At 43.2% G+C, this 15,091-nt stretch overlaps 1 long non-coding RNA gene across 1 annotated transcript in view; it reads left to right on the top strand.

Moving 5' to 3' along the window:
• LOC148147520 (uncharacterized) overlaps positions 1-8,603 on the top strand; it is a 60,530-nt gene extending 51,927 nt beyond the window's left edge. The window contains exons 2-3 of the long non-coding RNA XR_015759646.1: positions 2,131-2,270; positions 8,244-8,603. This is a non-coding gene — a long non-coding RNA (uncharacterized LOC148147520). The remainder of the gene's footprint in view (positions 1-2,130; positions 2,271-8,243) is intronic.
• Positions 8,604-15,091: the final 6,488 nt, after the last annotated feature.

Below are 15,091 nucleotides of genomic sequence, written 5' to 3'. Positions count from 1 at the left end.
CAAGAAGGCAGCTTACCACCCTCATCTCAAAGGCAATTCATGATGGGAAATGAAAACTGGCCTTGCTAGTCACTCATGCATCCCATGAATGCTTTAAAAGCATACAAGAATTGATAAATTCCCTAAAAAAATACATTTGTGAGGCTTAATGTTACATGCAGTGAATGCGGCTGCAATCCTCTGTTCCCACAAGATTTATCTTTGTGTCCTTAGAATGTACAATGATCCAATCAATCCCTGTTCATTACTAACTTCCTCCACTTGACTTTTTTATATCTTTCCTTATATTCTGAAATGTCCCTTTAAATAACTGCCATTGCATCACAATTGTCATATCCTTCAACCTTGTCTGGCAAAGCAGTTTAACCAGTTCTGCCTTCATGCTCTCATAATTACCCTTACATAGATTTAAAACAAAACACAGTCTTGGACCCATTCCTTTACCTCTCAAACTGAATGTCAAATTTAATCACAGTATGGTCACTGCTGCCTTGTGGTGCCTTCACTACGAGATCATTAATTAATCTGATCTTGTTGCATAATATCATATCTAGTGCATCCTGTTCTCTGGTTAGTCCCAGTGCATTCTGTTCAAAGAAATTTTAAAAACATTCAATGAACTCATTATCTGAGCTGGGCTGGCCTTTCTGACTTTTCCAATCAATATGTAGATTTAAATCGTCCAGGATTACTTCACTGCCTTTCTGACAAGCTCTCATTATTTCTTGGTTTGTGCTCCACAAGACCATGTGGCTATTGCTGGGGGCAACATCATTATTTCCTGATCTTAGGTCATCCCTCTCTACTTGCTCATACCATCTTAAACTAACAGGGTCACCTCTCCACCTTTTCCTAGTTTCTGCCTTTCTTAAATATTCTGTATCTATTAATGTTCAGGCATCAATCCATGTCACCAGCAGCCATGTCTTTGTGATGGCAACCAGTTCATATTTATTTCTGTTTGTGCTCCTAATTAACTTATTTTGTTTAGAATGTGACATTCATTCAGCCACAGAGCATTAGTTTTATAGTTTTACGTTATTTGTAACTTTTAGTATAACCTGTTGGTTGACTCTTAGATTCATATTCTCTACTTCTTCGGGTACAGAAGGCTGAATGTTCCTATTTTTAGCCAAAGTGTAATTTCTAGAAGTCTAATGGTATGTGTTCCAGCATGGCTCACACCTACCTTTCTCATGTTGTTTGCCAATGCTCGGCTCACTAATTATGCATCTACAGTGTCCATATCGTGCAATCATTTGGCAACAGACATGAAGGAACTCACTTCTGCCAGACTCTGCATCATTCTCACTGCTGGCACCATGTTTAAACCCCAGCTATGCAGCACTTCAAATGCTGGATGCCAGGAACTGCCACTCTGTATTGCTCCACCATTATCACAAAGGACATACTGCAGAAAGGGAAGATGTTACCCCAGTTTACCAACAGGGACTTAGAAGTGCTGGTGGATGAGGTTGTCGAAAGGAGGCGCATTCTCCTTCCTGCAGACTGACGAAGGAGACCATGTCACCAGACCCAGAGAGTGGTCCTGCTCAGTACCATTTATCCGACCAAACAAAATGACCAAGAATGCAGGAAGATGGTCGATAACCTCCTGCTACGCAATTCACTCTAACTCTGCCAATGTACAGTAACACCACAAAGCAAAAAGAATTCTCCCAGCTGCATGCATCATTTCCATTCAATAGCTCTCACCCACCCAACACCTCTGGCCTCTCCATTTCCTATTCTCTCACTTGGGACTCCATACCACGTTAACAGTTCCTGTCAAATCAATAACAGCTCTTCCATTCACTTTCAACTCACTCAATCCACCCTTCCCACTCATTGCAGGGGAAAATAGTTCATAACCACACAGGGAGGGCTAAATACACAGTAGGTTGGCAAACATTCAACTCCTCACCCTTTGTGGAGAGAAGATACCTGAGAGTGCTGGAAAGGATTGAGACAGATCATGTGGGGTTTCCAAGACTTCTTGGTTGCGACAACATAGTAAGCTTCGTTGATGTGTGCTGAGCTGTTCCCTCATTATCATCAGAGTTACGTTATTCTTAAGATGCTCAAGCTTCGAATGCTGTTGCACAATGAATGACCTCTCCTCTTCTGCAGGTACCAGAGATAGCACACACAGCTTCCACCCAGAAGAGACCAGTCCTTCCAGACATCAGCTTCTCCTCCATGTCTGAGGAGGAAGGAGCAGCTCTCACAGAGGATGCAACTGCAAGTCTTTCCCCTGTACCATCCAACAGGTCAGAGACTTTCACCGAAGTGAGTTCTCCTTCTAGGTTAGATTCAGAAGCATGGTCTAGTGACCACAACGTTTTCACATCTCCACCGCTGGTCAAGGAAAAAATGCCTCAAGTTCATGGCACTCAGAGGACTGCTGGAGACCAGGCACCTGCTCATCCCTAACCAGAAGATGGTCCCATTATATTGGCCAATGTTTACATGCACAGACAGGCATAGGAACATCAGGCAGATTTGTTACAGATCTTGGGTAAACCAGTTTGAAGGTTGGAGGAACCTATCGACATGTGCAGTAACATGTTGGCTTCAGCATACATGTGGCTGTCTCCATACCCAAGCTGCTGAACACCATGAGATAGGCAGGTCGGTGCTGGGATAGCTCAGTGGCTACTGGAAACACACATAAACCATTGCTTTAGTCATTAGTACTCAGCAACAGCAGAATAAGAGGGACCTCAACTACACTTCAGGTGAGACAATTTGGGGTTAGCAGACTCCCATATGTAGGGGAAACCACACACAAGCACTCCAGGTGTGACCCTCCCAGCATGTCTGGACAATCTAGCCACAAATATCTTCCAGTTCAATATGGTCCACTCCAGAGTAGGTTCTCTCAATGCCCCTCTGGACTGCACCTAGATTTGGTAGGAGGACAAGGAAGCAAAAACTCTGAGAGCACATAGGTGGTACTGATGACCCATCATCGTAAAGAGTCTTTTCCATCTATTAATTCATATCCACTCACAGTTGCAACATGTCTGATCGATTATGATTTTAATGTAGGACCTGATTAACTGGCTACTGTGTCAGAGTCAAACATCCTCTTCGTAAATCCCAAAGATAGTGGAAGTTGTATTGGTGAGGTATTGCTAATTCCTGACAAACAATCTGAGATAGCAGCAGGTGTTAACACCACTGGATGTTATGATCTTCTCTGAATGACTGCTATCTTTTCCCTCGTGCTCATCAGAATACACAATATCTTAATTCTTGAATATGAGAAGAGCAGATAATATAAAGTGTTCAAGCATTTGGCGACAGAAACAAGCAATCTAATCCAAATATGGTTGGTGACACATTTACAAAATCCACTCACTTATGCAGAACACAGATACAATGCAGCCTAGTATACCACTATGGCTAGCAGAGTTTACAGACCATTGTTCTCCTCAAGATGAGGTCAGATGTTTGGATCACTTTGGCAGGGTCTTACTGTACACTCTAGATAGATATGTCACATAATACCTGCTTCCACAATGTATGAACTGGGTGGAGACATCATTCAGTTTTATTAATTTGTGTTGTTGTTACTTCCAAAAACAAGTGTAGCTTTTTTGTTTGGCATTTATTTATCTTTTCTATGAAATCAGTAATTGGGTATCAATCAGTTATTGTTTGACTTCTTGCGCTCAATGGAAGATCTCTCTCATGGTTCTGCATCAGTCAGCAGGTACCATAAAGGTGTCAATAATCATAACTCAAAAGGATAGCCCTTGTCTCCCAGCAGCCATCCATGGTATGTAGCCTTTGGAGTGAGACAGGAACTTTAAGGTGTTAAGAATATAAACATAATAGCAGCTCTTTGGATGCCTGGTGCTAACCTTGAAGATGTAGCAATGATGATCACAAATCATTAACTGAATGGAACCCTTTCCTGTTAAAACAAATCACTATAATATGGCACTCTACACTATATTAGATATTAGATTCCTTACAGTGTGGAAACAGGCCACACTATGACACAAAGGATTCTTGAGGGATGGCAAGGTAATGCCGCTGCATGGTCCTCTGACTTATTTCACTTAATCTAAGTATGTACAGCACAAGCCATGTTGCCAATCAACGTTGGGAAATCACAATTCTTGAAGGACTGGACCTCATTGCTGACCTTCCCACTCCCCCCACCTGCCATCCCCATGCCAATCACCCACACGCCCATCAATGTAACATTTGATTACTGTCTTAAGTGTTTACAGTTCAGTGCATGAGGATAGCAGCTCCAAGACATATGTGACAATGAAGCCTATGAAATGTGTTTCTGAATTGATGATTACAGTAACACTGTTTAGTTCACTTGTGATCACATCAGCTTCACATTGACATGAACAATGAAATGTTTGGCCAAGAAAGCAATGTGCACTGTTGATCAATGAAAAAGTGGCACATGAAGTGTAGTTTGATGGTAGATGTGGGGTAGCATTGATCCTACAGGGTGTTCCTATCGGGGTGTCCCATCACCCTGCCCCATCAGAGAAGAAAAAACTTACATCACCCACTATGTTGTGCAGGCAACCCTAACAGCTTTAAGGCCCTTACATTGCCATCCAACTCCATAATTAGATGGTTAATTTACCAAACTTTCTTCCTCAGCCCATAGCTTGCCATATTGTCATACCAACTATTGTAATCCACTGTCCTCCTATTGAAGCAAAAGTGATGGTGACTTGAAAACATCCCACCTCCCACAATGACCTATACGCTCACTTGTGTACGAGATTCCATCCTTATATTTGGAAATGCCCCCCTTCACAGTTAATATCCTTTCAGTATCACAACATAATGCAGTTATCCACAACATTGAGCTTTCTACTTTTAACAACACCTCACAGACTACCCCCTAATAAACCTCCTTGACTTTAATTACCCAGATCTTCAGGACTGACCATGATAAACACCCTTCCCTTCTCTCCCACTCTGGACTGATGTATGAAGACAGCCCCAGATAAACATACTCAAGTCTCCAGACCCTGTCCCCACAGTCCTCTCACTAAATTACCTGTAATCTATGCAGTGGTTGGACTTGATGTTTGAGGCTGACTGTAGCCCACTCCTTTGAATGCAAGGACAAGGATTGATGGACTCTGGCCAAATCAATCGCCTGAGGGACTATGGCCAATCCCCCGGACCGAGATCAAATGAACTCTTGATTGGGTGTGCTGCCACTCTCCAACTGATTATATCCTCCTTCACCACTAAAGACTGGTCCCCTTGCCTTTCAGACATAGTCTTTTGGTTGAAGTGCATGTGTTTGCCATTTAAGCTGGTTTTATATGCTTTAGGTTTGACATTGTCTTTGCACATCGTGCCATATAACAATATATCCACTCCCTTGCCTCAGCACTGGTTACAATTGCAAAAGCCCTTCTGTCTGTGCTTAAAGGCAAGGCTAGTCAGAGAAGTGATAAGTCTCCAAGTAGGTGCAAAGTGAGTGAGCGTGAAGAAACCAAGCTATGAGTCATAAAATGCATCCTGTGCAGATACATGAGGTTGGTGTGTGTTCCTTTGTGGCAAGAGCATGGAAATGTCAGGTACCCATGTGGTCCAAATATAGTGGTGGGTGAGTTAGTCTGAGATCAGCCTGAAGAAGGGTTACACCCGAAACATTGACTTCTCCATCTCCTGATGCTGCCTGGCTTGCTGTGTTCTTCCAGCTTCCTGCCTGTCTATGATGATCTGTGAGGCTGGTGTTTTGCTGGCGCCAACTTCCATGGATGAGGCAGTCACTGCCCATTGAGCATATGATGAGATATTAATGAACGAACTCTAAAATGAGAGTCTAGAGAAGCAAGTGCAAATTGCATTCATCAGGTAGCAGCTTTGACTTTCATATTGGGACTTGATGCCAGTTTCTTAACAGTGGATTGCAGAATCATAAGCCGAATGTAAAAAAGGTGAGATCAACTAATCATGAAATGCAAATACCATGGAAATAAGGTATCATTGCTTATTAATGAGATTCAGGACTCACTATTGAAACTTTCAGGAGAGGAGGGAAATTAAAACTTCTTTTCTCAACATCAAGAGTCTGATCTTTTCCCTCTTGTCATATTTTTTGCCTGCACTGCTTAAGGGTTGCGAAAATTCCATTCAGAGTCTTTCATTTAATGCTTTTATTCTTTTTTGTAGAAATTAGCCCTCACTAATTTAGTCTTAGATTTGTATTCTCTATCTCTTCCTCTCATCATCTCATCATCTATGTATGACATTCTCTTTTGCTTCCTCCCAATTCTTTTATTTATTGCAGATTCCCAAAGTTGATTTCTTCTACCAATATTTATTTTAAATCCTCTAGCTTTCCCTATTTATGTAGCTCAGAAGAACACTGGCTCCAGAATGGTCCCATCCTAAATGCACAGATGCTATATTCCCCTTGTCATTAATCAAATAATAATAAAATCATTGATTAATTTCACCATTACTGCTATCCCGTTTAGATTTTTTTGTGTTCCTCTGAAATTACCAAGTGGTCCATCATGATCAAAAACAAGAAAAGGGAGGAATTTTAAAGTTACTCTTCCTTTGCAAGTCAATTTTTGAGCTCCAATCACATTATAAGCAAGTGAGGACTGCAGATGTTGGAGAGCAGTGTTGAGAGTGTGGTGCTAGAAAAGCACAGCTGGACAGGGAACATCCGAGGAGCAGGAGAGTCGATGTTTCAGGCATAAGCCCTTCATCAGCAACTACATTGGCTTATAATGTACGTTCTTGCATGATTCAACTTCCTAATTGGCTGTTTTCCTCTCTGCCATTCATTTAATGTTAAAAGAAAACCGTGAACTGTGGATGTTTGAAATCTGAAACAAAAACAGAAATTCAGAAAAACAGAAATAGAGAAACTCAGTAGGACTAGCAACATCTGTGGAGAGAAAGCTGAGTTAATGTTTTGGGTGCAGTGACACGTCTTCAGAAACTATTGCAGCAAAGAGAAGGTGGCATACATGTTGGAAGCAAGATCTGGGAGAGAAAGGAGTGAGCAGATAGGCAGAGATGGAGCCAAAGCGAGATATAACGACAGTTAGGTAGACAAAGGGATGGATGATAACATGCCAAGGAGAAAGAAAAGTTATTAATAGACACTATAAGTAGGTGAAAATGGGTTGTGCTTAGAGCAGCTTATATCATGGCAGGGCCAAGGATGTGGGTTTGGGTAACTCTATGGGTAAACGTAACCCTGCTTTCTCACCAGAGATGCTGCCAGACCTGTTGAGTTTCTCCAGAAATTTCTGCTTTTGACCCAGTGAATGCTGTCAGACGAGTTATTGAGGCTGCATACCCTTAGGAAGGCTGGCAGCCCAAGAAAGAGAGTGTGTGCTACTAAATGAAGCAAATGCCTGGGAAGATGAGGATTGATATGTTGATAAGTCATTTTGGAGCAACATACAGACCAATAGGCATATGTTAACACAATGATAGCGAGAAAGAATCTAGCACTATCTCTACATGAGTGAGACAAGTTACTCCAGCGACATTATTTTTTTCTCCTGCATTCTTTTTCTTAGGTATTGGCAATATCATTCTCCCTGATTACTATCCAAAGCTGAACCAGATTGTTTATAACCTTATTTAATCCTGAAATATGCTTCCAGGTACATATCTGCCCTGGCTATTTAAATCTTTGCAACATCACTCCTCTCTGCCTCTGTCTCAGTCCATCTGCTGATGAAACCCTTGTTCATGAATTTTTCACTTCAAATGTTCTAAATCTCTACTGACCAGCTTTTTATTTTCTACCCTCTTTCCACTCAAAACCCCGCTGCTCTTTGTCCTAACTCACACCAAGACACATTTTCAAAAACAATTGAACTCACTGACCTACATTGATTCCCAAAGTGGCAATATCTTGGATTTAGAATCCTTACCCAAACGTTCAAGTCTTCCCAACACATGGTCATGACCTACTCCACTGCCACAGTCCTATTTGCTTTCCCAAATTTAAGCATACAACAATTTTTTGGCTGCCTGAGCCCTAGGCTCTGCAATTTCCTCCCTAAGGCACTCTGCCTTTCTCCATCTCCTCCTTTAACTTGCTTCTTAAAACTCATTGCCATCTCCATTGGTTTGCTGTCAAAGTTTATTTGCTGACACTCCTGCGAGTGCCACATAAAGGTTTGTTGTGTCATAACTGCAATCTGTTTTCTAATCTCAAACTTTGCTGATAGACTATTGATAGTCTTCTCACTGTTTTTTTTTTGCAGCATTGGCTCAACCCTAAGCCCATGTCTGGATCTATGTGCTTTATTACCTGTTTACAGAGAAAAGGTGGTGAGACCTTTCCCAAGATTAGGGACTCTACACGAATGTGTGTGACCTTCACGTTCAATACTGAGATGAACTAACATACTGCTTATCATTCACATTCTGTGAGGAAGTAACATTTGAGTTTGATAAACATCTTAACTTGCTGTCATCACAAAATAATTTGGTTTCGAACTTATATGAACACAGTATGCTATAAAACACAGTGCGGGAAGATAACCATTTTTCTTTTGGAAATGGAGCAAAATGTTGTCGTGAAACTATGACAATTGTACATGTTAATGATGACCTACACTGGAAATCTGAAATTAACTACTGCAGGATTTTGTTTTAATTTTAGCCCTTTGTGCAGATTACCACAAAAATAGAAACAAAGAAGTGAGACTGTAAAGTGAAAACTGATTAGGTGGTCTGTAGTTTGGGTCTTAAAAACCTGGCAAGTGTTCAAGAAACAAAAAGAAAATGTTTGCATTGATACCGTCCTTTTCATGACCAACAGACATCTCAGAGGACTCAGGCAGCCATTAAAATACTTTTGAGGTGTAATCTTTGTTGCAAACACAGCAGCCGATTTAAGCATAGCAATTCCCACACACAGCAATGTATAGGGGCCAAGGGTCTGATTTTTTAGTGTCAATTCAAGGAGATAAATATTGCATAAGATGTCAAGGCTGTTCTCTGTTGAAATAGTGCCATGAGATTTTAATATCAATCCTAACAGGCAGAGAGACCTCAATTTACCACCATAGCTGAGTGACTGCTCCTCTGAAAATATCGCACTGCCTCAGTTTTGCTCAGGAGTGTCAGCCTTGACTTTTTGTGTTGCAGTTTTGAAGTTCTGCTCCAGCTCAGAAAGTAATGACACAGAGCTAAGAAAGCAGCCAACTGTGCCATGACTGACTTTCAGAAATAGTGAGAAAAATATGGAATTGCATAGGTCTCAGGTCAAAACAAAATAAAAACAGGAAACTGTGTAATGAGATGCTTTTCGAAGTTATGAAAGTAAAGAAGGAAAATGACAGATCTAAATGTTAGGAGGAAGCAAAGAAGATCTTAAGGAACAGATAACACGTGTAAGTATCAATCAAGAGTAATGACGGAAACATTTGAGGCGAGAGGCGGGAGTAAGTTCATCTCTTGGAATGATTAGCCTTTTCTTCTAGAATGTTCAGTTAACATTTTGAGTGTTTCACATTATTAAAAGTAATGCAGTGTAAGAAAACATTTAAAAATTTAAATTTAAGGCTCACCATGGGAAATTGGTCACCAGCATAACAGGTTACAGAGATGGAAATCTGTGCATAGCGGGAGGGCTCTGCATTGAATGCTCGATGCATCAAAGAGCTTCAAGAAACACCTCCGACTTCATGCAGGGGTAATGTGTGTGTCATCTATGATTCAACAAGGAGACACTCACTGTCTGTGTCACTTCCCTCAGTAGGTTCTATAGCTATAGGATCTACCAGCATATAGCAAGGTGAGGACACACCTTAAAGGAGGCCATTAAGATTATCATCATCCTCAGCATTTACTCTGTATCTAACCCCCTGTCATTCAAAACAGGAGTAGATGATACCTTTCAGTTGGCTGTCCCTCACTGCATCAAGAAGTGGATAGAAACTCTGCACACCAGGAGACAGGAGATTTATTTCTTACCAGCTCCAAGTCAGTACTTTTTTATAAGTGGTTCAAATCATCATTGACATTCTCACTTGGCAAGGTGATGGAATATTCCCCACTTGACTGGGTAAATACAGCTCCAACAACATTCAAGGAGCTTGATGCCATCCAGAAAAAAAAAGCCCACTTGATTGGCATCACATCCACAAACAATCATCCCCTCAATCACTAAACGCTTAGTAGCAGCAGCATGTACCAATTACACAATCCATGGCACACATTCACAAGGTAAATCTTTATTAAGTTTCTAAAGTGCAACTTTTAAACTGCTGCTATGAGCATCAATGATGGTGATGGGACTGGATCCTTGTGGGTGTGGTGCCAATCAAGCAGGCTGCTTTGTTCTGGATGGCGTCAAGCTTCTTGAGTGTTGTTTTGGAGCACACATTTTCAGTGCTATTGTTGGAATGTTGTAAGGGCCTATAGACTTTGCAGAATCTAGTGCATCCAACCAATTCTTAATAACATGTGGAGTGAATTAAGTCTGGTATCTGTGATGCTTGGGACTACTAGAGAAGGCTGAGATGGATCATCCACTTGGCATTTCTGGCTGAAGTTATGCTGTAAATGCTTTATCCTTATCTTTTATGCTAAAGTGTTGAGGAGGGGATTTTTGCGAATCCTCCTCCTCTAGTGTATTGTTTAATTGATCACCACCATTCACGCCTGGATGTGGCAGGACTGCAGAGCTTTGATCTGATCTGGTTTTCGTGGGTTTGTTTGGCTCTGTCTATTACTTGCTACTTATGCTGTTGAGCATGCAAGTATTCCTGTTTGGCAGCTTCACCAGGTTGGTGCCTCCTTTTTAGGAACACCTACTGCTACTCCTGGCATGCTCTCCTGCACAATCCATTGAACCAGGGTTAATCCTCTGGCTTGATGGTAATGGTTGAGTGGGGATATGCTGGGCAATGAGATAGCAGATTTTATTGGAGTATATGATGGCCTATAGTACATGCCCATATACACTTGCTAGAACTGTTGATTGAGTTTTTTGAAGAGGTGACAAAGAAGATTGATGAAGGCAGAGGGGTAGAAGTTGTCGATATGGACTTCAGCAATGTGTTGGACAAAGTTCCACATGGTAGACTGGTTAGAAAGATCAGATGACATGGGATCCGGAGGGGGGGATCTAGCCAAATTGATACAAAATTTTCTTGAGGTAGGAGATAGAGGTATTGTGGACAGTAAAGAAAATTATCTCAGAGTGCACTGGGGTCTTGATCTGATGAGCTAATGGGCCAAGAAGTGACAGATGGAGTTTAGTTTAGATAAATGTGAGGTGTTGCATTTTGGTAGGCAAACCAGGGCAGGACTTACACACTTCATGGTAGGGCCCTGAGGAGTGTTGCCAAACAAAGGGAACTAGGGGCTCCCGAGTTGGGATGTCATGTTGCGGCTATACAGGACATCGGTGAGGCCAATTCTAGAATATAGCATACAATTCTGGTCACCCTGTTATGGGGAATACGTTGTTAAACTTGAGAGGATGCAGAGAAGATTTACAAGAAATTTTCCGGAACTGGACGGTTTGAAGGAGAGGCTGAACAGGCTGGGGCTTTTTCCCTGGAGTATCAGAGGCTGAGGGGTGAAGTTATAGAGGTTTATAAAACCATGTGGGGCATGGATAGGGCAAGGTCTTTTTTTCTATGGTGGGCGAGACCAAAACCAGAGGGCATAGGTTTGAGGTGAGTGGGAAAAGATCTAAAAAGGACTGGAGGGACAACTTTTCCATGTAGATGGTGGTGGCATGAGTGGAATGAGCTGGCAGAAGAACTCATGGAGGGAGTTACAATTACAACATTTAAAAGGCATCTGGATAAGTAAATGAATAGGAAGGGTTTAGATGGATATGGGCCAAATGCTGGCAAATGGAACAAGATAAGATTAGGATATCTGGCTGGCGTGGACAAGTTTCTGTTTCCATGCTGTATGACTCTATGACTCTATGTTCAAAGTTTGTCCTATCTGGCACAGTGATAGTGCCACACAACACGATGACGTCTCTATGTGAAGGCTGGTCTCCTGCGATGGTGACTTTTACCGATACTTGCAGACAACAGTTTGGGAAGGATGAGGTCATGTATGTTTTTTGTCTTGTTCCCTCATACCTGCCACAGACCCTGGTGAACAAATATATCATTTAGGACCCAAACAGCTTGATCAGAATAGTGCAACTCCTGAACCACTCTCGGTGATAGACATTGGAATCCCTCACCCAGAGTACAGCTTACACCCTTGTCACCCTCAGTGCTTCCTCTAAGTGTTGTTCAAAATAGTGGTTTACTGATTGCTCAGCCAAGGGAGAATGGAATGTGGTAATCAGCAGGAGGTTTCCAAGCCCATGTTTTACCAGAAGCCGTGAGATATTATGGGGTCCAGAGTCAAAACTGAGGACTCCCAGGGCAAGTCTCACCTGATTGTATACCATTGTGTCACTACCTTTGCTGGATTTGTCTTGCTAGTGCGACAGGGCTTGTGATGATGGTGTCTGATTCCTTTGTACTGGTATGATTGTATGAGTATGGCTATGTCAAGCTGTTGATTGACTTGTCTGTGAGACAGCTCTCCCAATTTTGGCACTAGCACCCAGGTGATGGTAAGGAGGACTTTGCAGGGTTGACAGGTTTCTGTATTGTCTTTTCTGATGGCTAGGTCAATACCTAAGTGGCCCATCACGTTTCATTTCTTTGCTGAGACTGTGTAGTGATTAATACAAGTGACTTGCTAGGCCATTTCAGAAGGTAGTTAAGAGTCAACCAGATTGCTGTGGTTCTGGAGTCACATGTAGGCCAGACCAGGTGAGGATGACAGATTTGCTTCCCTGAAGGACATTAGTGAGCCAGTTTTAATGGAGGCAAAAGCCACCTCAGAAAAGACATTGTATGATTTATTCAATATGATAATTAACTCTAAATTACCATTAAAATAGTAAAGAGTAAAATCACAATATTGCAATTTTGAAAATTTGCAACAATAAATGTCCAAACAAGAGTTAAAACTGAATTTAAAAAGTTAACTTGGTTTCTCTCTCTACAGATGCTATAGGATGCACTGAGATTCTCTGAAATAGTCAAGTGGTTTGATCTGCTGCGATGTTCTATGATGAGCATTGCTTTTTAGGGTCTTTCCTTTATTTAATTATGTGGCGAAAGACATAAGGTAACAGTAACAAAGTTAGAATATGATCAATGGAGAAGAAGGTAGTGATCAGGCATACAGTTTGCAGCAGAAACTGAGAAGCTGTTTGAGTGCTGGTCAGCCTGATGCTCTATCTCTAACATGGCTAGGGTCACCTCCCCTGAATGTCAACGAGATACTGTTGGATGGTAAATCATGGCACAGTTAGAGTTGTAGAATCATTCCCAGGCAATAAATGCATCCCTAACATCCTGGTAATTGACTTGGTGACCACTCGAATAGGATAGACTTCATTGTAAGGTCACTTTGCTGCTGTTTGTGTAGCTTATTTTGCATATGAGCAGAGGTGATATGAAACCTTATCAGTCACAAACATGGAGAAAGTAAGGACTGCAGATGCTGGAGACCAGAGTTGAAAAATGTGGTGCTGGACAAGCGCAGCAGGCCAGGCAGCATCTGAGGAGCAGGAGAATCGACGTTTCGGGCATAAGCCCTTCTTCAAGAATGAGGCTGGCGTGCCAAGCGGGCTGAGATAAAAGGTGGGGGGAGGGGAATTTGGGGGAGGGGTGCTGGGAATACGATAGGTGGAAGGAGGTGAGGGTGAGGGTGATAGGCCGGAGGGGGTGTGGAGGCAGAGAGGTCGGGAAGAAGATTGCAGGTCAAGAGGGCGGTGCTGAATCCGGGGGGTTGGGACTGAGATAAGGAGGGGGGAGGGGAAATGAGGGAGCTGGAGAAATCTACATTCATCCCGTGTGGTTGGAGGGTTCCTAGGCGAAAGATGAGGCGCTCTTCCTCCAGGCATCATGTGGCCAGGGTCTGGCGATGGAGGAGGCCAAGGACCTGCATGTCCTTGGCGGAGTGGGAGGGGGAGTTAAAGTGTTCAGCCACGGGACGGTTGGGTTGGTTGGTGCAGGTGTCCCAGTGATGTTCCCTGAAACATTCCGCAAGTAGGCGGCCTGTCTCCCTAATGTAGAGGAGACCACATCAGGTGCAGCGGATACAGTAAATGATGTGTGTGGCGGTGCAGGTGAATTTGCAACGGATATGGAAGGATCCATTCGGACCTTGGAGGGAGGTGAGGGGGGAGGTGTGGGCGCAGGCTTTGCACTTGCGGTTGCAGGGGAAGGTGCCAGGAGTGGAGGTTGGGTTGGTGGGGGGGTGTGGACCTGACGAGGGAATTGCGGAGGAAGTGGTCTCTCTGCAACGCTGATAGGGGTGGGGAGGGAAATATATCCCTGGTGGTGGGGTCTGTTTGGAGGTGGCAGAAATGACGGAGGATGATACAATGTATCTGGAGGTTGGTGGGGTGGAAGGTGAGGACCAGTGGAATTCTGTCCTTGTAGCGATTGGAGGGGCGGGGTTCAAGGGCAGAGGTGCGGGAAGTGGAGGAGATGCGGTGGAGGGGAAATTGCGGTCTTTGAAGAAGGAGGCCATTTGGGCTCTTCGGTAGTGGAACTGGTCCTCCTGGGAGCAGATGCGGCAGAGGCGAAGGAATTGGGAATATGGGATGGTGTTTTTATAGGGGGCAGGGTGGGAGGAGATGTAATCTAGGTAGCTGTGGGAGTCAGTCGGTTTGTAGTAAATGTCTGTGTTGAGTCGGTCGCCCGAGAAAGAAATGGAGAGGTCTAGGAAGGGGAGGGAGGAGTCTGAGACAGTCCAGATAAATTTGAGGTCGGGGTGGAAGGTGTTAGTAAAGTGGATGAACTGTTCAACCTCCTCGTGGGAGCACGAGGTAGCGCCAATACAATCATCGATGTAGCGGATGAAAAGGTGGGGGATGGTGCCAATGTAGCTGCAGAAGATGGACTGTTCCACATATCCGACGAAGAGGCCCATGCGGGTGCCCAAGGCTACTCCTTTGGTTTGGAGGAAGTGGGAGGATTGGAAGGAGAAGTTGTTAAGAGTGAGGACCAGTTCAGTCAGTCGAAGGAGGGTGTCAGTGGAAGGGTACTGGTTGGGTCGGCGG

The sequence above is a fragment of the Chiloscyllium plagiosum genome, unplaced genomic scaffold (assembly GCF_037043375.1).
Source record: "Chiloscyllium plagiosum isolate Xiang-an unplaced genomic scaffold, Cpla_swu_hap1 HiC_scaffold_16, whole genome shotgun sequence".
Taxonomy (NCBI): Eukaryota; Metazoa; Chordata; class Chondrichthyes; order Orectolobiformes; family Hemiscylliidae; genus Chiloscyllium; species Chiloscyllium plagiosum.
The sequence above is the reverse complement of the archived record's forward strand: the minus strand, read 5'-3'. Positions and strand labels throughout refer to the sequence as shown.